This window comes from Trichechus manatus, unplaced genomic scaffold (assembly GCF_000243295.1).
Source record: "Trichechus manatus latirostris isolate Lorelei unplaced genomic scaffold, TriManLat1.0 scaffold00035, whole genome shotgun sequence".
NCBI lineage: Eukaryota > Metazoa > Chordata > Mammalia > Sirenia > Trichechidae > Trichechus > Trichechus manatus.
In genome coordinates, this window is record NW_004443971.1 from 15,210,393 (window position 1) to 15,210,659 (window position 267).

Sequence of the window (267 nt, forward strand, 5' to 3'; positions counted from 1 at the left end):
GTGTGTGTGTGACCCCTGCTTTCCTCCTTTTTCTTGGGGGTCGGGAGAGTGGTGTGTGTGTGTGTGTGTGTGTGTGTGTGTGTGTGTGTGAGGTGCCACGTAACGTCCTCTGTCCCAAAGGTGTGAGGACGAAGCCCTTTATTCTGTTTTTTTAATCATTGTTGTTGTTATTATTTTATAGTTTATATAATGCTTTGTCCTTAAAATAGCAAGACAAACAGGATTAGCTGCTTACCCCCGCCCTCCCCCCTACCCTCTCCCTCCCCC